Source organism: Mastomys coucha, unplaced genomic scaffold (genome assembly GCF_008632895.1).
Source record: "Mastomys coucha isolate ucsf_1 unplaced genomic scaffold, UCSF_Mcou_1 pScaffold16, whole genome shotgun sequence".
In the NCBI taxonomy this organism is placed as follows: domain Eukaryota; kingdom Metazoa; phylum Chordata; class Mammalia; order Rodentia; family Muridae; genus Mastomys; species Mastomys coucha.
In genome coordinates, this window is record NW_022196898.1 from 71729744 (window position 1) to 71757644 (window position 27901).

The 27901-nt window shown below is 36.9% G+C and overlaps 1 long non-coding RNA gene across 2 annotated transcripts in view; it reads left to right on the forward strand.

Moving 5' to 3' along the window:
* The first annotated feature begins 1413 nt into the window (after window positions 1-1413).
* LOC116094298 overlaps window positions 1414-27901 on the forward strand; it is a 37926-nt gene continuing 11438 nt past the window's right edge. Inside the window, exons 1-2 of one of the 2 annotated variants that reach the window (XR_004120032.1) lie at window positions 1544-1600; window positions 7860-7905. This is a non-coding gene — a long non-coding RNA (uncharacterized LOC116094298). Of the gene's footprint in view, window positions 1601-7859; window positions 7906-27901 lie in introns of both variants that reach the window. The other variant, XR_004120031.1, reaches the window with a different exon arrangement.

Below are 27901 nucleotides of genomic sequence, written 5' to 3' on the forward strand. Positions count from 1 at the left end.
CGTTGGTCTTCCTTCTTCTTGAGCTTCATATGGTTTGTGAATTGAATGCTGGTTATTCTGAGCTTCTGAGCTAATAGACACTTATAGGTGAGTACATACCATGTTTGTTCCTTTGTAACTAAGTCAACTCAGTCAGGATGATATTCTCAAGTTCCATCCATTTGCCTGGCAATTTCATGAAGTCTGTTTTTAATGGCTGAGTAGTACTTCATTGTGTAAATGTACCACATTTTCTGTATCCATTCCTCTGTCGAGGGATATCTGGGTTGCTTCCAGCTTCTGGCTGTCATAAATAAGGCTGCTATGAACACAGTGAAGCAGTGGAGCATGTGCCCTTATTACATGTTATAGCATCTTCAGGGTATATGTGTATATGGCCTCGAGTGGTATAGCTGGGTCCTCTGGTAGTATTATGACCAATTTTCTGAGGAACTGCCAGACTGATTTCCAGAAGGGTTGTATCAGTTTGCAACCCCACTAGCAATGGAGTAATGTTCCTCTTTCTCCACATCCTCACCAGCATCTGCTGTCACCTGAGTTTTCCATCTTAGCCATTCTGACTGGTGTGAGGAGGAATCTCAGGGTTGTTTTGATTTGCATTTCCCTGATGCCTAAGGATGTTGAACATTTCTTTAGGTGCTTCTGACCTCTTCGGGTTTCCTCAGTTGAGAATTCTCTGCTTAGCTCTGTTTCTCAAATAACCCTACTAAAAATGGGGAACAGAGCTATCTCCTTTCTTTTGAGCCTGGGCACCAATGTCTTTTATGTAGTTTCTTTGGATATTAGTTCTTCATTCTGTCATCTGGGTTGTATGTATTCTGGAGGTTAATTAGAGTCAGCAGTAAACTAAAAATGAAAGTATATGAAGCAGAGCGACATCAATGGCAAAAATATCAAAGATGTTGAGTGCAGTCTATGGAACATCTAAGTGCTAGACATTGTCAATGATGACAGGAGGATTTAGGGGAAAGTGGTGAATTTTCACAGCAAAAGACAATAACTTTGTTCCTTCAAATGTCCCTTTAATAGCCTACATTATCATTTAAAGGGACAAAAGCAAAAACTGAACATTTCGTGGTTGCAGTTGACAAATGTGCTTTAGAGTTTCAGTACTAATTTAAAAGAACATCTGTGGTAAATACAGTGAATTTCGTACCATGCTCTTTGATTTTTCATGAACTTTTACCAAACTTTTATATTTATTATCAATTTTGTGATCCTGTAGTGGTTTGTTTTGGTTGTTTTATGGCCTTTCTTTTTTAAAAAAACACCAACTGTACATAATGGTATGAAATGTTTCTTGACAAGTTCTAAGATCAGCTCAGGCCTAATATTCTTAAAATATTTCTAGAAACTGAGCAAGTCTAGTTCTGATCTGCAAGATATAAGCCACAAGTTCAACTACTTAGAATGAAACAAAACTAAAAATTCTGATCTTCAAACACTGCAGCCCAGTCCCAAACAGTAGCACACCGTTGGAAGGCGAGATTGTGAACACTCTAGACCTAGAATGCTTCTGTCATGGCAGAGGGGTCTCCATGGCAACACACTCCACCGTGGCAGTGGACCATGACTGTGGAACATACTATAGAAAACCAGAGTAAGTATTCAGCTATGGCAATTTCATATTTGAGTGACATTTAGGTAAGATCCATGCTGCTAGAAAGGCATGTGAGTGAGGGATCTGGCATAAACGCTTTAGTTTTAATTAAAGTAGTATAGACTCACTTATAGACAGAGACGCCAAATGCGGTGTTTTAAATGAGAGATGTCACCACAGGAAGGGGTATTTGAATACTCTATATACAGTTGGTGCACTGCTTGATTGCAGCGTTACGAGATGGAGACTGCTGGAGGAAGTTTACATTTGGGCCTGGCTTAGAAGTTTGATAACCAGCCCACATGCTCTTGCTTTCCTATCTTTCTTGTGTATGGATAAGAACAGGATGCTTTCCCTGGCAATTGTCATTCTTTTCTTGACAAGATGGACTCTGTCCCTCTAGAACTCTAAGCTATACCAGACATTTTCCTCCTTAAACAGCTTTGGCAGCATAGTTTATTACTGTGCCAGGAAAGTAACTAATGCAGAAATTGGTGTTATAAGGGGCATGCCGTTGTAGTAAAACTGGCCTCTGGTTTTTATGCCTTTGGAGAATTTTGTGAGAGAGTTTGGAACTTTGAGCCAGAAAAAAAAGACATGATATTTAAATTTAAGTATAGGCATCCATTTAGTATACTTTTTTAAAAATAATGGATATTTTATTCATTTGCATTTTAAATGTTATCCCCCTTCCTGGTTTCCCCTCTGCAAACCCTCTATCCCATCCCCCCTTAATCTGCTTCTATGAGGATGATCCCCCATACTTTTAAAAAGAAGCTTAAGTGTTTATTTCTATTGCAAACTCTTTAACATTTTTCTTCCAAAGGTCAGAAGTTTTAGAAAATACGCAATCAACAAGGAAAAATTTTGAAATGAAATAATACTAATCAAGAAGTAACATACAGTAATGGGACTTTATGTCAATAAGACCTGATATTTTAAGTTAATAAAAAATTTCAAACTTCTATTATACTCTTCATAAATAATGAAGAAAAGCATGGTTTGAGTACAGGATTATGGAGTTTTGCTTGAGGAGATGTGACCAAGTGTCTACTCAACTAAGTGGGAGTACTGTCAGCACACTACAAAAATAATTCTATCCAATCTAGCTCGGTGAATGAGTGGGTTCACTGGGGTTCCTTAAAAGAGTGACATAAAGGCATCTGTATTGCTAGATCCCCCTAAGACACACACACACACACACACACACACACACACACACACACACACACACACACAAACTGCCATTCTGCTCGGAGGGATAACTCCGGAAACTGCATCTCTGGAATCACTCCTTAAATTGAACAAAATTCCTTCAGAGCGTCTTCCTTAACAATTGATTACTACCTTTATAACTTCTGCCAGGCGCTTTTGGACATTATACATGTCTGAGCTTTCTTACCCTTTAAGTTCTGCTTGCTTCCTAGATCTCCTGAGTCTCCAACCTGACTCTAGGAGGAAATACTTTAACTTACAGGAAGTAGTTACATAACGGTGGTCTGAGGAGTTCCACCATCCACCATTTTTATTCATGGGTATATTTCTGCTTTTTTGTTTGTTTGTTTGATTGATTTTTTTTGTTGTTGACAGAGAATCTTTTTATGTAGCTCTGGCTCCCTGAGAACTTGCTCAGGTAAATAAACTATGATGGCCTTGAACTCATAGCGATCTTCCTGTCTCATATCTCTTAGTGCTAAGATGTCAGACATGCCCCAGCATCCTCAATCTTATAGGCACATTTCTGATAACACTCTTTAGGATATTCTAAGATACACTCTCAAATATAAAACAGGATTAAGCTTGTTCATAACATAATGTGGTGATAGTGATTAATGTAATACACCCTTGGCTATAACAATAGAGTGGTTTTATTTTAGTGAAATAACTCTGTGGGATCACATTTGAGGAGCTGTAAGTATTGTCACAATCACTGGCTACTCTGGCCTTAGGATCCATGTTTATACATCGCCTTTCACTGCCCTGCACTCCTGAACCATTTCTAGACTTGAGTAGCAATTCAGTCTCCCATCAGAACAGACATGAACATTCCTATATCAATAGATCATTCTTACAAATATGATCTTTTTTCTTGTGGCCAGTATATATCAAATGCACATTTTAGGCATGAGCCACCCACAAATTCATCCAAATTTTCTTCGAAGTCTTCTGAATGTTTTCCCAGTATAGGAAGAACCTGAAGTGTTCTTTACTTTCTGGGTAAATATCAAGTTTAGAGAGATACTGTACCCTGCACATGATGAGCCTTCCTTTAGACTTTACTTCACCATGTGTAAAATGGCATTCTGTGCCTGTCACATTCTTTATTCCTATCTATTCCCTGAAAGTGGAAATACAGTCTGTTCCATTTAAACAGTGGCCATTTGTCTATATTTACTCATCTTAGGGATATTTTCTCAAATGTGTAATATACTTCTCAAATCACAACATCAACGGTTTATTGTTATTAATGCAGATTCACAGGTGAGTGATTTTATAGGCAATCATATTAATATTAGTTTGCTCTCTTGTTCATAATAATGAACAAGATTTAATGTTCATTTAATGAACATTAATTTAATGTTCATTTAAATTAATAGTCTTCACTTTTTATTTTGTTTATTTATCACTTTTGTTGTTAATCAGCTATACAAAAATACCTAAAAGGCCTGATTAAAGCAAGTATTTGTTGCTCATTTTATCTGCCAAAGCAATGTTTTAACTATCAAATTTACCTTGATATCCAAATGAGGATGCAAGGAATGGTTTCTGAATGTCCTGGCTATAATCATGTGGGTTAAATATCTTGTAAAGTGCCATATTGATTTTGCTATAAGAAACATTTGATATTATGAAAAAATCAGTACCAGTGCCAAACAATTTAAATAGTGTCCCTCAAATCAATACTGGTGCATATTGTTTTCCATTAGCCATTTGATGTGACAATTTAAATTTGGTATTTTATGATGCATTATTGTTTGTATAAGTTGACTGTAACTTTAGAAATGATCTTCCTTGCCGGGCGGTGGTGGCGCACGCCTTTAATCCCAGCACTTGGGAAGCAGAGGCAGGCAGATTTCTGAGTTTGAGGCCAGCCTTGTCTACAGAGTGAGTTCCAGGACAGCCAAGGCTACACAGAGAAACCCTGTCTCGAAAAACACAAACAAACAAACAAACAAACAAACAAACAAAAGAAATGATCTTCCTCTTACTAGTGGTCCTACAGATTAAATGGGTCATCAGGCTTGGTGACAAGTGCTTGTAGTCACTGAAACACCATGCCAACAATCATACACAAGCTTTGTAAATCACATTTTTCTAAAACAATCATAATTAATGTTTACATAAGTAACAAATTCTTAATGTGCTACAAATGAAGCAGATATGTGTCTGAGGAGACATTCAGTGGTATGGCACTTGCCAAGCCTTGTAAATCTCCTACTTCAGTATTTCACCAGTATAAATACAAAGTAAATAAATAAAATAAAATAATTAGTTTTCTCCCATGGAATGATTATCCAAAGGATTGATAGAAATCAGGACATACTTTCCTTATCTGGGGAAAATAATATTGCTCAAACAGAACTGGGCATCCATAGCCATCTGTTCTGTTTGTCTCCTTTCAGGGATATGAAGTCAGCTTTCTTTTACTGGAGGTGCTCAAGGGGAGGCCAGATGGACGAGGACAAGTTCTCTGACCTCTGCCTCTCAGTTTCCTGGGAAAGATTTCCTGCTCTGGAAGCATTAGCTTCTTGAACTATATGGTTGTTCCTACTGTTCTTGCCACTCCATAGTCACAGCACCCCTATAGACTCAGTAGCAAACAGACAGGCAGGCATCTTCAATTTTCTATGAGGCCTCTCTAGACCTTTGGCCAATGATTGGATACAATATTAGCTTGTGTGTGTGTGTGTGTGTGTGTGCTTTAGGTTTCCAACTTCCATGACTCATTGCTCTTTTTGGCATGGTATTTTTCTGGCCTCTGGGTCTCTTCGGTTCCTGTAATCCCTCATCCATATCCCAGTAAGTAACCCTTCATCCATATTCCTGTAAAGAACCCCAATAAATTCATTAGTGAATTAGGTTAGCTACTCTTGCTATCACTTTGGTCTATCATTGCTTCCTTAGCTGGCATAGGTAGACATTAATTCACATTTCTCCAAGAATGGTATCTGTGCTACTATGTTTTTTAAAAAGGCACTAACTTTTATATAGAATTCTCATCCTTTTACTTCTTACTCTACTTGATGTCTCATGTCATACAATTGATAACATTTTAATAAAATATTGGGATGAATAAGTGAATCAATAGTCAAAAAAATCAAAGCTAACATGTAATTTATGCATGGAAGGAAGTACCACATGGAACCCATCACTACACCGTGTGGTTCTGCATTTTCATGTATCAGTCAAATGAGAATTTTGAAGTAGAAATTTCTGGCTTATTTGGACAGTCAGTTGTATCATGTGATATTTTTCTAGAAATTGTCTTATAAAAGGATGTTTTTGTTGAAGCAGACACGAGAGGATGTTTTGCTGAGAACAGACGTGTTGTGTTTTTCTGGAAGCTGCTTGAAAAACAGCAAGTGATGTTTTGCTGAAGTGGGTGCCTGAGAGGACATGTGACGTTTGAAAAGTATAGAAGTATAACCCAACAGACAGTGGACAACACTCTGGCATTGGTTTGCCTTGCAATTGTTAGCTGATGCTGATCTTCACTGAAGATTTTGTGACATTGGTTTGCCTTGCCTTCTTAGCCGATCATCATTTGTCCTGTGACTCTGTAGAGAGAAACACACCATAGAACTTCTCATGATAATCCAGTGACTTCTTGCTGCTTCTGCAGACTTGGGCCCATTGTTAGAGCCTCGTGGTTTCTTCTGGATCAACCTGCCCTTGCTGATTCAAAAAAAGGTGTTTACGAGTGGGTTGAGCTACTACCACTGCTGATTCATATGAACTGAGCTGCTGATATCCCGACAACAAAGATTAGAATAGCCTCAAAAAACTATTTTTAAACAGGTCCACATCCTCCTTTGCCCTATTAATCTTTGGTTTCCACTACCTCAGGTGGGTGGTGGGCTTGAAGGGAGGAAAAAGCATTTAAGAACCTTAAGTAAAGTAGGTTTTAAAAACTCTTAGCCTACAGAATTTACTTAAAAATAGAGCTTTTATCAAAATTTATCTATATAAATTCCTAAAATTACATTTTATGAGATTGTTTATATGTATCTCCATTATTTTAATTTCAATTCGTTATTATAAAAATAGGGCTATATAAAATTTTGTCAAGGCAAAAAGTAAGTTTTAATTGCAAATGTGGCTTAATGAAAAAGAATGGAAAGTCTAATTTTCTCCAGAAGGAAATTTGGTGACATTTATTACCTTTTGGTTATTTTGGTGGGATATTATCATTATTGCTTCTGAGCTGTATGCTTCAGGCTGGATGCAAACAGTGTTGTAAATTGAAAACTTCTTTTCTTTTACTTGGTAACATTTGTATGCATTGTGTTACAGGAAATAAAATTTTATCCTGCTATGAGAAATCAAACTTGAGCCTACATTGCATTAAAAGGCATATTAAAGTTAATGGTTGATTTCCATTTATTAATCTGATTATTATAAAGTAAATGGAATGCACTCAAACACACACACACACACATGCACGCATTTTATACCAGATTTTAGATTATGCAATTTGCTTTATTCTATCTCTATTTTTGTCACTTTCAACAATAACTATTAAAACTAGAGGGTGGGAGATAGGTTAGTGTGTAGGAATATTTCTATATAAACAAGAGATTCTGAGATCAAGTTTCTAGTACCAATGTAAAAAGCACATCTGCACATGCCTGTGACCCAGGCGTTCGGGGATAAATAGATGAATCTTTGGAGATCACTGACCAGCCAAACTAGATGGGTTTCCAGAAGAATTAGAGACCCAGTTTCATGCTATTAAGGTAAAAAGCAACAGTGCAAGATTAACATTGGGCTCTGAGATGTGCATGTGTGTGTGTTTGTGTGTATATACATATATGTATGTGTGTATGTATACAAATGAACATGTATTGCCTACTCACTTACATCTCTTACAGGTATACATGAGGGCATGCGTGCACTAACAAATACTCACACATACATAAATACACAGAAAATAAGGTGACAAAATTGATACTTTTTTACATGTTACATACTACACCAAGCACATACACTTATTTCTTTTAACAATTATGTATCAATTATTGTTAATTTTGCTTTACAGATAACAAGAATTGAGGCACAGATAAATTAAGCTCAAGGTCACACAAGTAAGAACTGAGATCTTTGTACTTAGAGAATTTTCTGTTTATTAACCACCATGTTCTATCGGTTAATAGAACTATAAGCCAGAAATATATTTGTATTTAATAGAAGGATGAAGGGTGTCAGGGAAAGAGGGAGGAAAGTAGAGAGATGGAGATTTCAATGTAATTTGGCCACTATGTATTATTTATGCTAATTTGATAGGATATTAGAACCAAAGTCAAATTTAACTATTATAAAATACTAAGATTTAGAGAACAGGTAGGATGCTTCGGGTTGTCAGCTGAGTGCAGAAGAGACCATGAAAGCTGCTTGCACTTAAATTGAAGGCAGCAAACCAGCTTTGAATCTGAACCCTTCTCCATAGTATTTCTGCCAAGCAATATTTGAATTCTGGAGTTAGAGTAGAGGAAACACCTAAGCCTCAGGCCCCAGAGACTTTTGAGTTCTGCTTGGAGATGACTTAGTCACTATCAATACATGAATAGCAATGATAAGGACAGTAAGTGTATGAAGGAATTAAAATGGGGCATGTAATAGGGACTCATTTGTGGTGTGTACCTGACAGATGGCACACTTGTAACTTCTTATGAAGTGGTGACTTTTGAGTTAAGATCTTAGTGACAAGATGCCCAAAGAATCATCGAATGACATTTCCACTCCAAACAGAATAAAGAACACTTCTAAGTAAAAGAAGCCTGACATTTCTGAAGGACAAGAACAAAGTGAAATAGCATAGCTAATTCTAATGAACATGGCCTTAGTGGTATACCATGAGTCGGAGAGAGAAGTTGACAGCAACACACTGGTAGGGAGAGGGTGTATAGAGTAAGCAGTGTGGGTATGAGCAGTGTGGACATTTTATATTTTGAAATTGGAACCAATCAAATCTGGAGTTTAAGTAAAGAATTAGTGTTTAAATAAAGTAATCACGTCTCTATCCAAGGTTTGGAACAGATGCCTTTTTTGTCATTTATTTATTATTTATTTATTTATTTATTTATTTATTTATTTATTACACTCCAGATTTATTCCCCACTTCCTGGTCCACCCTCTGACTGTTCTACAGCCCATACATCCTCCCCACCTGCCCTGTCTCCATGAGGATGTCCCCAGCCCTACCCCATCAGACTTCTAAACTCCCTGGGGTCTCCAGTCTCTTGAGGGTTAGGTTCATCTTTTCTGACTGAACCCAGACCGGGCAGTCCTCTGCTGTATATGTGTTGGGGGCCTCATATCAGCTGGTGTATGCTGCCTGGTTGGTGGTCCAGTGTTTCAGAGATCTCAGGGGCCCATGTTAATTTAGACTGCTTGTCCTCCTGCAGGGTTGCCCTCCTCCTCAGCTTCTTCTAGCCTTTCCCTAATTCAACCACAGGGATCAGCAGCTTCTGTTCGTTGGTTAGGTGCACATAACTGCATCTGACTCTTTCAGCTGCTTGTTAGGTCTTCCAGAGTGCAGTCATGCTCAGTCCCTTTTTGTGAGGGCTCCATAACTTCAGTAATCGTTTCAGGTCTTTGGACTTCTTCTCAGGCTGGATCTAATTTTGGCCTTGTCACTGAACCTTCTTTTCCTCGGACTCCTCCCCATTTACATCCCTGCAGTTCTTTCAGACAGGAACAATTATGGGTCAGAGTTTTGACTGTGGGATGGCAACCCCCTCCCTTACTTGATGTTCTGTCTTCTTGCTGGAGGTGGGCTCTATAGCAATCCCACTAAAATGGGAGACAAGACAAGGATGCCCACTCTCCCCATATTTATTCAATATAATACTCAAAGTGCTAGCTAGAACAAGACAAAAAATATAGATCAAGGGATACAAAGTGCAAAGAATAAATAAAAGCATCACTATTTGTAGATGATATGATGATATACATAAGTAACCCCAAAAATTCTACCAGAGAACTTCTCCACCTGATAAACAACTTCAGCAAAGTGACTGGATATAAAATTAGCTCAAATAAATCAGTAGCCTTCCTTTATACAAATGATAGACAACATGAGGAAGAAATTAGGGAAACAACTCCCTTTACAATAGCCACAAATAAAGTCAAATGGTAAAATAATGGGTACCATCCTTCAGTTGAGAAGGGATACATTTGGAAAGTCTGGGAAGACTGTTTTGAGAAATTGGATTGTTTCTCCTTCTGTAAGAGAAATAAAGGCAAGAATGTGTATCAGGTTTAGCTCTATTATAGGCTTGGTAAATGAAGATGAAAGAGTTTATTCTAATTTTTTTTATTGTAAAAGACAATCTACAAAGATAAGGGATATGTAAAGAAGTGAAGACTTAGAGGAGACTGCATCCCACCCAGGTGAGTACCAGCTGCACCATGGGATGAATCTCTTGTCTTTTTTTTTGTCTGTATTGCAAAGACAAATTCTCAGACTTATACCATCTTATAGGTCAAAAGAAAAGACACACTAGAGTTTCCTGATGTAGCAGTTATCTGTTGCATCTACTCTTAAATAACTTAACAAACTTAACACTTTAAAAAAGCTGTTTGACTTAGCATTGCCTTTCATTGGGAATAAAAGGCACATATGCTTTCTAAAGCATCTGCTACTCCTGTAACAATGGTGCTATTTGGCCAAGTAAAAAGTGTATCATTTGCATTCCAAAATGTTGTGCAAATGTGTCTATTGGTCAATGAGAGAAAATAATGACACAGGTGAGTATCTTCTCTGTTCACACAATCAAACTTGCAGAAAAAAGTTTCATTGTATTTTATCCTTCAGTCTCTAGGGTACTATGGTTTATGGTTGTTGAGACAGTCTCCTGTAGTCCACTAGTAGTTTATAAAGTCAAGGATAACTTTGAAACATGATCTAACTCTCAAGTATGCAGAATACTTTATCAGAATTAGAATACATGAACATGATTTTCAGCCCTTTCAAAGCAAACATTATTTCTGTTTTTCAGTGTTTAAGATGTCTCATTTGTACGAAAACAACTTCAGACAAGTAGGAAAATGTAGAGTATAAATGGTTGTTTAGTTACTCTCTGTTCTCTTCTCTACTGAAGTGATAAGTGCATGTAGTATCCATTCTCAAATGCAGAACTGTCCTGATTTAACATTAGATTCTCAATTTGCAATATGACTCTGGTTCATCTAAAGCCAGGCTATCTGAAGCTTTAGTATTTCATTTCACCAAATGTGAAAAAGATATTTCTGTACAGGCTGACGAGGAGTGTTCATTGTGTAGTTCTAAAGGTCTTATTTCACTTTTTACTAAATGTTAAATTTACAAAGTATAGTTTCTATTTTTACTTATTAGTTCGTACATACATGCTATAATTTTTGTCATTACATTATAGTATAGAAATAAATAGTAACAATACATATATATCATTTATGTGATAGATATGATATATACGTATATCATATATATGATATATATATATATACACACACATATATATCATATACATATATTTCAATTCAAAGTATGAGGAAAGATTCTATATTGTTCAAAAATACTGTTATTTTATTTATTTAAATTTCTAATGTCCCCCTTCCCAGTCTCCCCCCCCCCATGAATCCCACTATCATTTTCCACCCTTCACTTTGCCTCTAAGAGTGTACTCCCTCACACTCTTACTCTACCTCACCCCCCTAGAATGTCCCTTCATTGGGTCATCAAACCTCCACAGGACTAAGAGCTTTCTCTCCCACTAATGCCAGATGAGACATTCCTTTGCTATATATATAGCAGGAGCCATGAACACTGGTCCATGCATACTCTTTGGTTGGTGACATAGTCCCTGGGAGCTCTGAAGAGTGCACTTATTTGATACTTTTGTTCTTCCTATGGGGTTGCAATAACCCTTCAACTCCTTTAGCCCTTCCCCTAGATATTCCATTGGGGTCCCCAGACTCAGTTCAACGGTTGACTGTGAGTGTCTGCATTTTCTTTAGTTGGGTGCTGGCATAGCCTCTCAGAGGACATACATGCCAGGCTCATTCCTGCATGCATATCTTGGCCTCAGCAGTAGTGTCAGGATTTGGTGTCTGCTGATGGGATGGATCCCAAGACCAAACTCTGGATGGTCTTTCCTTTAGTCTCTGCTCCATTTTTTTGTTCCTGCATTTTCTTTAGACAAGAACAATTTTGTGTTAAAATTTTAATATGGGTGGGTGGCCCCATCCCTCAACTGAGGGCCATATCTATCTATTGTAGGTGCACTCGCATCTTGGCTAATGTCATTTCTAATGGATCCTGGGAGCCTCTCTAATCTCTGGCAACAGTTCCTCCTATTCCCCACCCCTAAATGCTACATATTTCTATTCATTCTCTAAGGCCTCTGGACCTCTCTCCTGTCTCCTTCTTCCTTCCATACATGATTTTGCCCTCTTTTCTTGCTCCATTTCCTCTCTCCCACCCAGAGCTCTCCCTGCCTCTGCTGCCTATGATTAATTTGTATTCCCCTTCTAAGTAGGATTGAAGCATCCACACTTTGGTATTTCTTCATGTTAAGTTCCATATGGTCTGTGAGTTGTATCATAAGTATTCTGAGCTTTTAGTCTAATATCCACTTATCAGTAAGTACATACCATGTATGTCCCTTTGGGTCTGGGTTACCTCACTCAGTACAATATTTTCTAGTTCCATAGATTTGCCTGAAAAATTCATGAGATTCTCATATTCAATAGCTGAGTACTATATTCCATTGTGTAATTGTACCACATTTTCTGTATCCTTTCTTCTGATGAGAGACATCTGGGTTCTTTTTACCTTCTGGTTATTATAAATAAGGCTGCTGAAAAACATAGTGGAGCATATGTCCCTTTTATATGTTGGAGGGTGTTTTGGGTATATGCCCAGTATGGTATAGCTGGGTCTTCAGGTAGCACTATTTCCATTTTTCTGAAAAACCGTCAGATTGAATTCCAAAGTGGTTGTACCAGCTTGCAGTCTCATGGAGGAGTGTTCTTCTGTCTCCACATCTTCACCAGCATCTGCTGTTGCCTTAGTTTTTGATCTTAACCATTCTGATTGGTATAAGGCAGAATCTCAGGGTTGTTTTGATTTGCATTTCTATGATGACTAAGGATGTTGAACATTTCTTTAGCTGTTTTTCAACCCATCAAGATTCCTCAGTTGAGAATTATTTTATCTCTCTACCTGGTTTTTTAATTTGGTTATTTGGTTTTTGTAGAGTCTAACTACTTGAGTTCTTTGTATATTTTGATTATTAGGCCTCTGACAGATGTAGAGTTTGTAAAGATCTTTTCCCAATCTGTAGGTTGCTGTTTTGTCCTATTGACAGTGTCCTTTGCCTTATAGAAGCTTCTCAGGTTCATGAGGTCCCATTTGTCAATTGTTTAGTCTTAGAGCCTAAGATATTGGTGGAAACAGTTCAGGAAATGTTCCCCTGTGCCAATGTGCTCAAGGGTATTTTCCACTTTTTCTTCTATTAGACTCGGTATATCTAGTTTTATATGAAGGTCCTAGATGCGCTTGAACTTGAGCTTTGTACAAGGAGATAAAAATGCATCAATAAGTACATGCTGACCACCAATTAGACCAATACCATTTGTTGACCATGCTGTCTTTTTCCAACTGTATAGTTTTGGCTTATTTGTCAAAAATCAAGTGACCATAAGTGTGTGGGTTTCTGGGTCTTCAATTCAATTCCATTGGTCTACCTGTCTGTCTCAGTACCAATACCATGTGATTTTTATCACTGTTGTTTGTAGTATAGTTTAAAGTCAGAGACGGTGATTCCCCGAGAAGTTCTTTTGTTGTTGAGAATTGTTTTTGCTGTCCTAATTTTTTTGTTGTTGTTATTCCAGATGAAGTTGAGAATTGTTTTTTCTATATCTGTGAAGAATTGAGTTGGAATTTTGATAGGAATTGTATTGAATCTATAGATTGTTTTTGGTAAAATGCCCATTTTTTTTATATTGTTAATCATACTGATCCATGAGTATAGGAGATCTTTCCATCTTCTGAGGTCTTCTTCAATTTCTTTCTTCAGAGACATGAAGTTCTAGTTATACAGATTTTTCACTTTCATGATTAGACTTAAACCAAAATATTTTATATTATTTGTGACTATTGTGAAGAGCGTTGTTTCCCTAATTTCCTTCTCATCCCATTTATCCTATGTGTAAACAACAGCTACTGATTTGTTTGAGTTAATTTTATATTCAGCCTCTTTGCTAAAGGTGTTTATCATGTGTTTGAATTTTCTGCTAGAATTTTTGGGGTCTTCATGTATATTATCATATCTGCTAATAGTGATATCTTGACTTTTTCCTTTCCAATTTGTATTCCTTTGACCTCTGGTTGTCTAATTAATTGCTCCAGCCAGAACTTTGAGTACTATATTGAGTAAATTGGGAGAAAGTAGACAGCCTTGTCTTGTTCTAGATTTTAGTGGGATTGCTTCAAGTTTCCCTCCATTTAATTCTATGTTGGCTGCTGGTTTACTGTACATTGCTTTTATTATGTTTAGGTATGGTCCTTGAATTCCTGATCTTTCCAAGACTTTTAACATTAAGTGTATGGTGCTGCTTAGATAGTTTACCTGATCCTGATTTAACTTTGGTACATGATATCTGTCTAGAAAATCATCCTTTTTAACAAGATTTTTCAGGTTTTTTTTTTTTTTTTTTTTTTTAGTATAAGCTTTTATAGAATAATCTGATGATTTTTTTTGAATTTCCTCAGTTTCTGTTGTTATGTCTCCCTTTTCACATCTAATTTTGTTAATTTGGATACTGTCTCTGTGCCCTTTAGTTAGTTTTGCTAAGGGTTTATCTATCTTGTTGATTTTCTCAAACCAGCCTTAGTTTTGTTGATTCTTTGTATCCTTTTCTTTGTTTCTAATTGGTTGGTTTCAAAGCTAAATTTGATTATTTCCTTCCACCTACACCTTTTGGTTGTGTTTGCTTTTTTTGTTCTAGAGCTTTCAGGTGTGCTAGTGTGGGATCTCTCCAATTTCTTCCTGAAGTCACTTAGTGCTATGAATTTTTAACACTGCTTTCATTGCATACCATAAGGTTGGGTCCCATAAGTTTGTGCCTTCATTTTTATTAAGTTCCAGGAAGTCTTTAATTTCTTTCTTTATTTCTTCCCTGACCAAGTAACGAGTAGAGAGTTGTTCAGTTTCCATGAGTATGTGGGCTCTCTGTTTTTTTTTTTTTATTTATTTATTTTGTTATCAAAGACCATCCTTAGTCCATGGTGGTCTAATATCTTAGTTTCTCCATCTATAGCGATTGAGAGTTTTGCTGGTCATAGTACCTTCAGATAGCATTTGTGTTCTCTTAGTGTTTGTATGACATCTGCCCAGGATCTTAGGGCTTTTAGAGTCTCCTTTGAGAAGTCTGGTGTAATTCTGATAAGTCTGCTTTTAAATGTTACTTGGCCTTTTCCTCTTACTGCTTTTAATATTCTTCCTTTGCTTTGTGTATATAGTGTTTTAATTATTATTTGATGAGAGGATTTTCTCTTCTTATCTAATCTATTTGTTATTCTGTAGCCTTCTTGTATGTTTATGCCCATCTCTTTCTTTAGGTTAGTGTAGTTTTCTCCTATGCTTTTGTTGAAGATGTTTTTCTGACCCTTTGAATTAGGAATCTTCACTCTCTTCTATTCTTATTCTTAGGTTTGGTCTTTTCATTGTGTCCTGAATTTCCTGGATGTTTTGAGTTAGGACCTTTTTGCATTTTGAATTTTCTTTGATTGTTCTATCAATGTCTTATATGGTAACTTATATACCTGAAATTATTTCTTCTATCTCTTGTGTTGGTGATGCTTGCTTGCATCTGTAACTTCTGACTTCTTTCTTAGGTTTTTTATCTTCAGGGTTGCCTCCATTTGTGATTTCTATTTCCATATTTTAGGTCCTGGATGGTTTTGTTCAATTATTTCACCTATTTGATTGTGTTCTCCTGTATTTCTTTAAGGGAGTTATTTATGTCCTCCTTGAAGTCCTCTATTATCTTCATGAGATGAGATTTTTAGGTCAGAATCATGCTTTCAGGTATGTTATGGCATCCAGAGCTTTCTGTGGTAGGAGAACTGGGTTCTGATGGTGCCAGGTGATTGATCTCTGTTGTTCATATTCTTGTGCCGTCTGATTATCTCTAGTGTTAACTGGCCTTGCTATCTCGAACTGAAGCCTGTTCTTCCTTGTGGGCAGGTAGAGTTCTGTGAGCTAGGTTAAAGCAGGTCTTCTGGAAGGCAAAAAGAGCTATGTAGGGAGCTTCCTGTGTCTCTGGTTAGGAAGGCCACCTTTGTCCCTAGTTAGGGCAGGCCTCCCGTGACCATGGCTAAGGCTGTTCTCCTGTGACCCTGGTTATGGCACACATTTTGGGAGTCATATTGTCTTTGAGTGTGGGGAAAGGGGGCTGGAGTGCCTGATCTTCCCTGGCAGAGTTACAGACTGGAAAGAATGTGTTTCTCTGGCAGAACAGATAGGTCCCATGTCCACTGGGCTCCGTGGGGATCCCAGCTAGGGCAGCTATTGTGGAGGGGGTTCTCACCAGTGAGCATGGTTTTGACCTCCTGGGAGTCAGGCTGTCTCTGGGTGCGTGTTTGTGCAAGGGGGGCTGGAGTGCCCGATCTGCCCAGGCAGGAGTTGTAAACCGGAAGGTGTGTTGTTTCTTAATATCTTTATATCATATCGGAGGGAAGGTGTGGTTTGGTCTTGTTTAGTCAGGAGGATAACTATTTCCATTGTAGATTCCATTGTCCTTGATATGTTGAATAAGAGAATAAATGAACCATAAAATCTGGTTGTTAATCAGAGAAAGAGCAGGTATGAAAGAAAGAGCTCATAAAGATTTAAAACTAGCATGAGAGTATGTGCTTCTTCTATCCTTTGTCTTCTATGATTTTATTGTAAGACTAATTTTAATCTCCTAAAGACTGCTGCTAATCTATGTTCTGTTAGTATTGCATGACACATATTTCCTGTTTAGTACTTACAGGTTGAAGATAATAACATGAATAAAGTGCTTGATAGCCATTTAAAATACCAACACATACACCAAGCACCTGTCACTAGTGATGGGAGATTCCCTTTGCCTACAGCACATAGCTATAACTTTCATATCTTTCCCTGTGTGTGTGTATAACACAGAAGGAGCCAGAGAACAAAAATTTAGTAAGAAGTAATTACAAAGTGTATTATAGTTGACATGTGACCATTATATGAGACAGGAATATAGGATTTAATTCAATGCTTTAAGCTAGGGAAGAATATCTTCAAAGAGATGGTAATAAGTAGAACTTCAGTCATGGACAAGTGTTCTTTAGTTATAGGTAGAGGGGTAAAAAGCAGCAGGAGAAGTGGATATTGGTATGACTGTATTTTTAAGGGATTTTGGACAGATTTTAATTTCTTTCCTTGCATAAAGCACTACAAATTCAACAGCCTACAGTGACATACTTTAAAAACCATTTATTTATTTTTTTATGATTTAGGTGACTGCATATTTTAGTTGAGTTCTCATTTCATGAACTCTTAAGCCTAGAATTAAGCTGTTCTCACATGGAGCTATGCAGGGGGTTGGGGATGGTCTGTGCCCAAAATATATTCAAGCTCTTGGCAGAATTTAATTTCCCATGCTAATTTAGATTAGCTCTTCCTTGACTTGCTTCTGATTGGATGGGGAGTCCTCAATAGGTGCAGCACTACCTTTCCTGGCCAGGGGCATTTGAGATGCTTTCTCACAATGCAGTATTCTCTTCTTCAGTTAGGAAGTCTAAGTCAGCAGCTGTTAAGATAGAATCTTACAAAATCACAAACAAAGTGATTTGTACGATTTCTTATCATCTTTTCCTATGATGCAAGGTCAGCAGCAAGTCGTGGGTTCTATGTCACTCAGTGGAAGTGAATATCTCAAAGATGTGGACGATTGGGGACAGCTTTGGATATACTTACAACAGACAGTTCAAGCCTGAAGTTTGAGTTAAGAATTATTCGTGAGACTAGAAGAAAATGAATAGAATTCTCACAATAAAAGTTCATTCTTTTTTTTTTTAACCAAATGATTTTAACATTGTTTTACTAGAGAAGTGAATGTCATTTGAAAATTTTAAGCAAGTAAATGGCATAATTATACTTGTGTTTGGGAATGATCACATGTCGAGAAAAGGCACATAATCTGAGTCGAGAAGGAAGAAGGAGAGAGACAGAGTCCATGGTAGATAGAGTAGGCTAGAAAGGGTGGAAGTGTAATCATATTGGCTAACTGCTTTAACTTCAACTCAGGAGAAAGACATCTGTGGGAAAAACGTTGTTTTACTTACAGCTTCTCCAAAAGAAGGCAAGATCTATGTCTAAGATTTCTGTCTCAAGGCTTTCAGGGAACAAGACACTCTATGGGAGAACAAAAGAGAGGGAGCACAGGAGAGCAAATGAACAGGAAGTGTGTGGGAACTGCTCTCTTTGCCCTTCTTTGCTGCTCTGCAGTCAGTTAACCAGAACCAAGGAAGGGTTCCCTGTCAGCAGGAAGAATTAGGGAGAAGTCAAGAAGACTGTAGGAAAGAGGAATTGTAAGTAAGCACCTGTCGTGTGCTGCATGTGCTCATGCATGTATGTGTGTGTGGCAGCGTGTGTGTGTGTGTGTGTGTGTGTGTGTGTGTGTGTGTGTGTGTGTGTGTAAAAGTACAAATGCTTATAGAAACCAGGAGAGGGCATCAGATTCCCTGCACACAAGTTGTAGAGCATAGTGAACAGCCTGGCGTGGATGGAGGGAACCAAACTCAGGTCCCCTGAACAATCAGTATTTGATCTTATCTGCTGAGCCATCTCTCCATTATTATTAGTTATTATATTATTAAATAATAATAATAAATTCTTATTTGTCTCTGGGATTCTTCATCAACCTGAAGGTAGTACTTCTTTTTGAACATGTTTCTTTATAATTATATCATGTTTGAAAGCTCACTTAAAAATGTCACTAGTGACCAACATTTTGCCATAGAAAGTCCATTTCGAAATTCATTGTTCTTCTGGGCAGTGGTGGTACATGAGTTTAATCTCAGTACTTAGGAGGCAGAGACAGGGCAATTTCTGGGTTTGAGACAATCCTGGTCTACAGAACAAGTTGCAGGGCTACACAGAGAACTCTATCTCAATAAAACCAAAACTGAATGGAAACAAAAACATGAAAACAAATCAAAACAGATAAGACAAAGACAAACCAGCCATCCCCTCCCAAAAAAAACAAAAGAAAAAATTCATTGTTTTAATAATGTTGCCTAAATAATACATAATGTATATATTCAGAGATAATATTTTATATAACTGTTTAGAGTTTACACTATAGTTTACTTTTATGGATAGCATCTTGAATTTAGGAACAAGTGAAGACTGAAACGATCCTTGGCTCACACTGTCTGCAGTTAGCAGTGCACATATTTGATAATCCAGTCTTCCTGATTTGATAACCTGGGCAGTAATTTTGCAAGTGGTGAAACCTTATTCTTGAATTTAAGAACTAAACAGAGCATTGTGTATGAATATCTGCATGTCCCTTTAATTCAGACACCTCTTCATTTTCCTGCGTGCTGTGGGGCCTAATGCTGTCAGAGATACTCAATACTGAAACCTTCTGTCAGGGCTCCAGGGATTTTACCATTATCCACTGCTTCCTACTGCTGTCAGGTCAATACCAAACAAGGTGCATTTCAATAAATATGTGGAGATAAAATAAATTGTCTCAGGGTAGGAAATACCAGCTGTCAATACAATTAGTGACCAAAAAAGCATGGGCTCAGCCCTGAGGGAACACAAACCAACTGGGGATTGATTTCTGTGGGGTTCTGGGTTTGTTTTACAGATGGCCTTTAGACAGAAAAGAAGTACATGCTAAAACTTATTGTTTTTAATTATTGTCATTCTACGAAGTGTCTTGAGTTTTCTGATTCACTGTTACTACTAATACTCTATAAACACACACACACACAAATAAAAAATGGGGGGTAGTTGTTATGTTAGAAGGAAGACAAGATGCTTTTGCAATCTGTGGTGTCTCTGTGGATTTAATCATACTGTCTTCAGAGAACTGACTGCTGTGATAGTTAATTCAGAATTGATTAAGTTAAATATTAATGGTTTTTAAGAGTAGCAAAGCAGGGTGCATCATATGTCACAACCTACATTAGACTACTTTGGTGTAGAAATACAGTATCACATGGTATTGATCTGAGGTAGCTTCTTACTCCTAGAAAGGATAAATGGAAAATATTTGCCTTTCTCTTTATAGCCTCTCCTTTAAAATGAAGAGAAAAAGAAAAAAAGAAAAAGAAAAAGAAAAAAATAGTGTATGAGCTACTCCTCTCCTCTCCTTTTCTGTTTGTCATAGATACTTTGGACTCAGTGATGAATTTAAAAGATGGAACTGTCCCAGTAAGATGTTTGGAAGCATGGAGGAACTCCTAGAGCCATCTTGGCTTACATATTCGTTAATAGGGAGGAGAAGCCTGAAAGCAAATAAGAATAGATGGGGATGGGGCCCTCCTGAAACTGCTGGGGTTGCTATTTTCTTCACATCATCTTGACAGATAAATGTTACTTTCTGAATTAATGGTTTTAGATAGTATAACCTTTGTTATACCTTTCCCTTGTGCCTTTCTTGAAGAGGTCTTAGGGATTATATGAACATTAAAAGAAGTGTATTTATCTAACTATCACAAGATAAAACCACACACACACACACACACACACACATTTAAATGGCATGTATTTAAATGTAATTCACTCTTTTCGGTTGATTTGGACATTCTTTTGGTTGGTCCAGTTCTGTCAGAACATCATTTTTATCACTCAAGTCAGTTGAATAATTATCCAGTGCCTAACTCAACCTCATTAGAGCAGCTACTTATTGTAGGTGCCATCTAATACAGAGACTGACAACTGAACAATGAGAAGTGAACAAGAAACATGGAACATACAGTCCTCAATAGGATGCTTTCATCAAACCTTCCCCATAGGGCTGAGGAATCTCTGAAGAAAAAGAGGCAGAAAGTTTGTAAAAGCCAGGACAAAATGATACCTGATTGTAAGAAAATAATGTTTTCTCAAATGGAGTTTCAGATGATATATAAACTACACTTTTGGGCAGACCCCATGCTTAACTCAATAGGGATTTGTTTTGCTTTTCTTTGGCATTTTAAAAACTTTCATTGTTTGTTTGTTTGTTTTTTTTGTTGTTGTTGTTTAGAGATAGAGGGATAACATGAAATTGTGCTGGTAGGGATGTGGGGAGGATCTGGGATGACTTGTGGGAGAGGAAAATAATGATCCAAATATACTATACTAAAAAATAATAGAAAAATGAATTGAAATACATGAATGCCTTGCTGTGAAGTACGTGATGATCATTTTAGTACTAAAATTATCTTGAATCTTGTGATTTCTATCAAAACTTTTGTTTACACATATATCTTAGACATATTTTTCACAAATTTTTAAATATAAAAAAGACAAAGTATGTGATTTGCATTTATTTAGCATTCAGTCTAAATTCTGTGGTCATACCTGGAGACAAAATATTGGTGCTGTTTTTATAGCAAATTCCCTTTTTGGAAGGCCTGAGTGCATTATTTAGATGTAACTTTCTTTTTCAAGAATACTATACTATGGTTGAATATCCTGAGTTTATTTGTTTTTGGTTTGTTTGTTGGGTTTAAATGATCTTTAAGGGTGTCAATTAAATGAATCATGGTTAAAAAGTAGGAAACTATGCCAGAACTTTTTGCTCAAAACCCTAGCTTTCTTTCTAGGAATGTTGATAAATGATTAAGAAGCCAGGCTTTAGTTTAGTGAGATAGAGAAACGTTTTATCAAGTTCCTTGAATATTAATTGGGGATTTCACATAGGAAACACAAGCATGAGATTCTAAAGACCTGAAACAAAGAACTCTTAGAATATTCAGTTGATCCAAGAAAGAAAGACATCTAGAGCTAGAATGACCCTTGAGAGGGGTATCAACTCAATGTCTTATAGTTTAAACACACAATTACCACTAACAGGTTCATGGCTGCAGTGCTAATCTCCAGGTAGTGGCTGTTTGGGGGAAGATTTGAACTCTAGGATGTGGACACAGCCAGAAGTGTTCCTAGATCCCAGTGGGCAGGTCTTAGAGGGCCACATTTTGTCCTGGTTTCGATTAGTTCCTTACCCTGTTTTTTGTATTTTTGTATTTTTGTTTGTTTGTTTGTTTGTTTCATGAAGGAAACTGCTTGCTCTACTGTCACTCCACTGTCACAGTTCGTGTTTACCTTCCGTCAGCGCAGCAAATAGAAAAAGCTGACATGAATTGAAGTGTCCAAAACTGTGAACAAACAGCAAAGACAGGGCAAACCTGACTAAATATTAAAATAGTAAAATGCTATTTGTCGTAGCATCTAAATGTCTAAAAGGTCATTCAGGGTTAGGTTTGTCTTACATACTGATGTGAGTTCTTCGCTGGGAGGGGCAGTGCAATCTGAGCTGAGATTTCACTAAAAGCCAGATGAAAGTCAGAGACAACAGTCAACTGTTAAGGATACCCTCAGCTGCTGGGAAAATGGCTGCTTCATCTGCATAGATGAAAAACCCCTCCAACAATGTCCCAGTCTTTCTGTGATCATTATTTGAATATTTTTAAGAAATCAGCATTAAAGCCTTGCTATACTAATACTTGTAAACCCAAAATACAAAATACAGAGGTTCATTGTGCATGTAGGTATGGTGACAACTTGGGAGCCTCTACAGGTGTGGAAGCAGGGAGTGCATGGGGACTCTTTCCTGCTCAATTTTGCTCTAAATCAGTAACTAGACTTTAGTGTTTAAAGTCTTCTTTTGTCTCAAATGCATTTATCTTTTCTTTTATTGTGTATATACTATGAAAATAGTGAAACTAAGCAAAACAAAGGAAAACTATAATCCATGCAGACTTTTAAAAACAATAACTGTATCATTATGGCCATTAAGGTGACAGAAGCCCTGTCAGAAATTTTAAATTGAATTCTAGGTAATCATTTATTATCAAAATTGGAATAAATGATTGTCTCTAAAACTGACTATTCTGAGCAGAAAGTTGCTCATCTGAATGTATTAATAGTGTGTACTAAAAATCATGCTAATGTCATAGTTACCATACAGTGACAAGATCTCAGAGCTTATTTCTTCTAGAGGAGGAAGTGTAATTTGAATTTCTTTCACTAGATGGCAAACTGTAATTTGAATGTGCAGGTTTCTTTTTTAAAACATAAGGGAAATTCTGAATGAATTATTTTGAGATAGAAACTTCCCAGATAGTAAGACATCGATCTAAGGAACATCTAGCTATTATATATTGTGATCAATAAATAGTGAGGCCTTAACCTTATAAAATTACTTAAGAAACATTGTACCAATTTAAAAACTGAACATACTGCATTTAAGAATAATATAATCAACTTAATTTTTGAATGATTTTTATGCAATTGCTAAATTCATTCTAATTTATTTATTTTATTCTTTAAGTAATCAGAGACCTCAATAACAGCCATTCAAAAACAAACTTTTCTTCATTTTTAGAGTTGCTTTACTGGTCTATGTCATGCTAGATCATTGCTATATTGCCTCTTAAACTATCACAAGTTTGGAGATGTTTCTCTGCTTTAAGCAATTACGACCAATGAGAACATTCCTCAGATACTTTCCAATTTACAAAATCTGAATTTCTGAATTTTGCTGGCAGAAGAGTAGATCATTTCTAAGGATGAGCCACTGATTGTAACTCTTTGTCTGGGGATGGACCTCTCTTGGTTTCCTCATGTCTACATTGGTTGGATATGTAATGAAGGTAAGAATCTTATAAGGAGGATCCTCAACTACATATGGGACCAAACCCAATGCCAGATATTGTGAAAAAAGGGGAAATCTGTGTGGGCACACAGAAGAAAGTGACATGGCACACATGTGTATGTGTGTGTGTGTGTGTGTGTGTGTGTGTGTGTGTGTGTGTGTGAAGCTGTATAAGCCACCAGAAGGAGATACCTGGTGCCTCAAACTGAGAGAGAAATGAAATATTTTATGCTGGAGGGGTTTTCATCAATTCAACACCCATCCATTCTGATTTCCAGATTAAATGGTTTTTTTTTCACTTCTTTGCTTTTTCTGAATCTTTATTCTTTTTTCACTCTATATCCTCAAAGATATTTGAATAAGAATGTTCTAAAACAGAGCAATGAGTTTCAGTAGAGCAAGAGACAAATATGGCCATTATTTTTAACAAATAATGGGTTCCTTGGTACTTTGCTATCTCCTTGTGGGGGAAGGGGCTTCTGGTGACAGTGAAAATAGTGATTCTTTGTGTGATGAGAAGACACTGAGGAAAAAAGAGCCAAATGCAATCTGGAGGTATTTGTAAAGTGGTTTCCAGATGCCATTATGATCTGAGAAACCATGGAGAGCCCTGCTTTGAGTGTGAGCTGCGCCTTCTGCGAGGGAGCCTATGCAGCCAATGTGAAAGACGCAGCTCCAACCATAGAAAGCTTGATCTCCTCTGCTGTTTCCTGGCTGAGTTTGATATGTGGAGTTATATATATTCTATCAATCCTTTCTGTTGTGATGCTCTGCCTCATTACAAGCAAACACAATCTTCAGAACACTGCCTGAAACTTCTGAAACCAAGAGTGAACATAACTCTTGTCTCTCATACTGCTTTACCTGGCTGTTTGATATAACCAAGCAGCACTTGATTGTAAACATGCTATAGTCAATAATCTGGCTGTCTCCAATCCAGGGCCACCCTTTGCCTATCAGCAGCTGTAAAACTATGGCAGGCAAACTTGTTCTGCACGAAGATTATAAAACTTGAAATTTTACACTATTTTTCAAATTATCCTCCTAACAAGTTTCAAACATGCCTTGTGTGCCTTGTGAGTTAATGGCCAGTAGTTGGTAATGATCTACTGCACTTCATTCTTCAGATGTGTGTCTTTTCATACCTCAGTACTGATCACATGTCCTTCCATACCTCAAAACTTATCTTTTTTCCTTTTAAGTACTTGGCTTAGGCTTCTTATTTGGTTGGTTGTTTTGTTTTGTTTTGTTTGTTTGTTTTTTCTATCTCTGTCCTTATATCTTTCAGTGATAAAAACATACATGGCAGAAAATTAAATCCTTTTTTTTAAGTTGTTCTGGTCATGGTGTTTCACTGCAGCAAAAATAACCCTAAGACAGCTTCTATGAAAACTCAGCTCATAGTTGATTCTGAATCATATCAGGTGGACAATAAACACTAACTGTAATACTGCTTTTTAATTGAATTTGTAGCATTTGATACTGTGGTCACCACTTTCGTGATTTACTGTGGGTTTACCCTGTCTTTATCTTTTTTTTCAATAAAATGGGTGAATGGTTTCTATTAATGCTGATCTCAAAAAATGACATCAAGATGTTTCTGTTCATATACTGTCTTCTTTTGTGCTTTATTGGGTGATTTTGGAAAGAGACATCAAGTCAGGATGGAACACTTAAGAATGCTGCATGGAAAATCAACCCTGTTAAGAAGAGCAGGAAGAGAAATAGAAAACATGCAATGGTTATAGCAGGCTATCATTTCAGGAAATTCTCATCAAAGAGAAGGAGAAATTTTTGGCTGGAGATGTCAAAAGGTGCTAAAGAATTTAAAGAACCCATTGAAGACAGGACAAAAGATTTTAAGGTCAAACCAATACTTCAAGGATTCCTTTGTCTTTCAGAGACAGACCAGCCTTAGAAGTGTTACTTGAAGTAGTCTCACGTCATTCTACAAATTATGTATTGGCATACATACCATAATGCTGAATGTCTTGTCCTATTGTGATGTTTTGGCAATGAACCACAGATTAGGAAATTTATAAAGAACAGAAGTATATTTCTTACTGTTCTGAAAACTGGAAAGTCTGTGATCTAGATGTTGGAAGGCTCATATCTGGTAAGACTGTTGTCATTTCATGATGGTCTCTTCAAAGTCATATGCTATGGAGATGAGAAGTGAACTTCCTCATGGAAGAAGGCAGGAGGCAAAGGAAAGAGATTGCATTGGTCAAGTCTTTTACAAAGGTGCCTTATCTCATGTGTGAGGAGACTCTCATGGCTTCACATTTTACAGTCCCTGCCTCCTGACCTAACAGGTATCATGTTAATGACACCTGAATTTTGGTGGAGATGCCCTAAAGTGGCCCAGAACATTTATTTTCTCATTCTGAGATCTATGAAGTATGTTTTATTGGCTAAACACATCACTTTTGTGTTATATTTGACCTATTTGAATGTTGATGCCAGTATCAAATGAACATTAATAAAAATATTATATATATGATGTTTTAATAATTAATTGAGAATTTCATATAATGGGTCTATCATATCAACTCTGCCATTCCTCCCCCTAAAACCTCCCAGATCTATCTCAATTTTCCCATCTCGTTCTAACCTCATTTGCTCTATAGTGGTTTGAATGAGATTTGTACCCTGTAGACTCATGTATTTGAGCACTTGATCTCCAGATTGTGGTACTGTTTGGGGGCTATAGAACTTTCGGATAATAGAACCTTGCTGCAGTAAATGTGTCACTGAGGATGGACTTTGAGAATTTATAGGCTAGTTTCAATACCAGTTTTCTCTCTGATTCATGTTTGTCATTGAAATGTGATCATTTAGCCTCCAGTTCCCACTGCTTGTTGTCACCCCTTCTTGCTATCATGGTCCCTTAATCCTCTGGCTGTCCACATGCCTTCAAGTTTCATCTCTGCTTTACTCAGTCTTTTGATAAAACAGAATCAGTGTTCTTCCAGGGCCTAGATCCTGCTGGTCTGCAGATTAAAGCTCTGCCATCATCTTTCTAACATCCCCTGATCACTTCCTTACTTCACAAATCTTGGTAACTTCTGTGCCAGTGTCCAAAATTTTGTAAATCAATCTCTTTCTATATAAGCAGAACAAAAATATCTATATTGTTCAAATATAATTATTATGAATTATAGACTTAAGAGACAAACTATAATTTTAAAATATAGTAACTAAACACTTGATGCATATTTATCTTACATATATATTTTTTCATATATATCATATATATGTGCACACATATGCACATACGCAGATGAGAATAAATTGTTTTTTTAGAATTGAACTATTTTTCAGCCACCTTTAATTATCAAGATATTTTATGAACACCATGATTTCACAAACTAGGGCAATAAGAAAAATAAGAAAGTAGATACTTGACACTGTTGGTAATCTATACCTCATTATGTGAAATCTATTGTGCTCTTGTTTTCCGAGAGGAAATATTTGTCAAGTTAATTTATTTTCTTTTTGTTTTTTCTTTTGTAAACACTTTTATCATGGAATTCATCTTTGTAATACAAATAGTAATTGACTTTCACATTGACAGCGACACCAACTATATCTGAACACTCAGATGTGGTAGTTTTGCTATACAGGTATAATATGAGAGATGGAATGCAGAGAATTTCCTATGAAATTAGCAATGTGAAATCCAAGAAAAGATGTAGATTGATTAGCATCAGCTGGAGTGCTCCAGAAAGCGTTCTTCGTGGTTTGTGCAGGAATTTAAACACTCACTGTTGCTTAAGCTCTTAAAGATACTGGTTATCTTCCAGAAGACTCCATTGGCTTACTCCCACTATAACAATGATAGAGCTAGCCCACAGTTCACAAAATTTAGTGGATTGTAGTGGTGAGTATGTAATCTTGATGTTGTGAACAGTGTATATTATTTTTGTTACAAGCTAAAATTGTAGCAACATATCAAATAGGTAATTAATCGATGAATTGATTCCTGAAAAATACTATGTAGAACATTTTTAGTGTAGACTGATGCCAGGCACACTTGCGTGATGGCGGTATTTGAGGCGAAAACTTCAAAGAAAGTCAGCCTCCTGCCTCCGCATTGTTGCCTGGCACCCCAAACTCAGAAGTGGCCCAGATGTGTCTTCGTACTTGTGTGCTAGGAACTCACCAAGATATCATATTCTTACAGCTAGCAAGAGAAAATTC